A 2,173-nucleotide genomic window follows, 5' to 3' on the forward strand; every position below is an offset into this window, starting at 1 on the left:
AAACTCAAACACATCCTAAATTTCCCAGGTATATGTTTTATTTCTATTTTACTCTCCATATGGGCAAACCTTGCTTTACGTAATAAATGGATCCCTGGAAAACAGTTGCTCTATAATTTAAAAAATGGAAATACTTTCAAGGTAGTATCAGAACTTGCTTTTTAAAGAAACTGTGTCACAAGCTATTTTGAAAATGAAGAATGCTTTTGTGAAGTGAATAATTTCTTTGATTTTCACACAGTTTTATTAAATTACACATCTAAAATTTATAAGTAGATTAAGATTGTCCAGAACAATAAGTGTAGGTAATAGAAAATAGAACAGATAAACTCCAATTTACAACAAACAATACAAAACAGGAACGATTAATGGACTGCTTATTGATTGACTATATTCAGAAGCCCTGAATATATGAATTATTGGTATTTTATGGCTTTAATTAAGACAATTGTCTCTTATGAAGTTCTATAAAGTGCAATATTAAAAAATTAAAAAACCCAAAAGGCATCCATTGTCCTTCAGTTTTATCCTGATGAGAAGAACTGGAGATTTGTTTAATTAAATGGCAAGGAGTTATCTACCCTTAGTTCGCGCATGTAATTTCATCTTTAAAATAATTTTATTCAGGGATTCAGACTTCTTTCACTTTTTGTTTTTGTTATTGGTGACACGATTAAACAATTAGTATTCTCTCTTGGTTAGATGAGTATTTTAGAGAACCGTTAGTTCTCAAGGCCTTAGTCACTTTTGGATCCATTACGAAGGACTGCGCAACCCCATGTGTAAGAATGCGGGAGAAATTCCCCTCCTTTTGGTGAACTGGAGCCCATGTTCCTAGGCCGGGACACCAATCAGCAACCCTGTAATTCCTATCCAACCTACCACACAAGGAAGCGAACACACCGCACTGCTGGTTGGTAAGAGGAGATCCAACCATTTCCCTGTTTAAAATGAAAATGTTAATTCCTTTTGGTAAATCAATGCAGGTAAGTGCAGGCCCAGAGTTTTGGAATGACCTAAAATGGTGTCTCTCCCATTCTGCACTCTTTGTGTGTGGGATTATGGACTTGGAAACAGTTTGCGAACTTGACCTCACCAGAGCCGCACGATAACACTGCGCCCAGTGTGCATACTCTTTACCTGAGGATCTATGCCTGTTGGTGTTCTTTGTATTCAAGGACTACTGGTGCTCTTGAAGGATTTCTACCACTCTACTCTCTTGTGGTTTTGAATTCTGTCCACATTTTCGTAGCATTAGGAGGGATTCCCCTCAAGAAGAAGTCAATTGCACAACACACAAGTTGTCGGGAGCAGGGGTCTAGCATTTTTGGATAGTCACATTAACGAGGAGGTGGAGACAATGCTCATTATACTTGCCAAGTACAAGTAAACTGGGCAGATTGGTGGTGAGAACCTTGTGGGAGAGTAAGAACTGGGTCCAACCTGGCCTTGAAAACTGGAAGTGGGGTTAGAAATAAACAGACTGAGAGTCAATAAGGCTGAATGGAGAACAGCTCATAGTAGGGCTGACACCTGTGCAGTTGTGCTGGGGCAAGCTGAGGGATGCACCGGCTTCACCCAGCGTCTTGTAAGAAAGACACAGGGGTCATAGAGAAACAAGATAAATGTAAATCAGCAATGATGTGCGACTTTTTAAAAGGTAAGGGCAACAGAGCAGTGCATAAAAAGGGAGTGGAGCATCGGGTTTGAGGCTGTGATTCAGCACTGTTCAGACCTTAAACCTGTGTCATGATTTAGTCACAAGGTTTCATCATTTAAAAACATTATAAAGCATTAAAAAGGCTTAGTAGAGAGGAACTGAAAAATTACTAACAGGTTTTAAAAAAAGACTCAGAAATAAAAATCTAAAGACACTTCTTTTTTTTTGTCCTTTTTGAGACCGGCTGCACCGCGCTCAGCCAGTGAGTGCTGTGAGCGCACGGATCATCCCTATATAGGATCCGAACCCGCTGCGGGAGCACTGCTGCGCTCCCAGCGCCTCACTCTCCCGAGTGCGCCATGGGCTCGGCCCTAAAGACACTTCTGATGAAAATAGGTTAAGGGTTTCATAGTGGTGACTTCCAACGATATTAGGGGTAAAGAATGAACAGTGCCCAGATGCAGCTGTTTCCTGACAAAAAGGCAAAAAAAAAAAAAAAAAAAAAAAAAAAAA

The sequence above is a fragment of the Galeopterus variegatus genome, unplaced genomic scaffold, assembly GCF_000696425.1.
Source record: "Galeopterus variegatus unplaced genomic scaffold, G_variegatus-3.0.2 Scaffold8929, whole genome shotgun sequence".
NCBI lineage: Eukaryota > Metazoa > Chordata > Mammalia > Dermoptera > Cynocephalidae > Galeopterus > Galeopterus variegatus.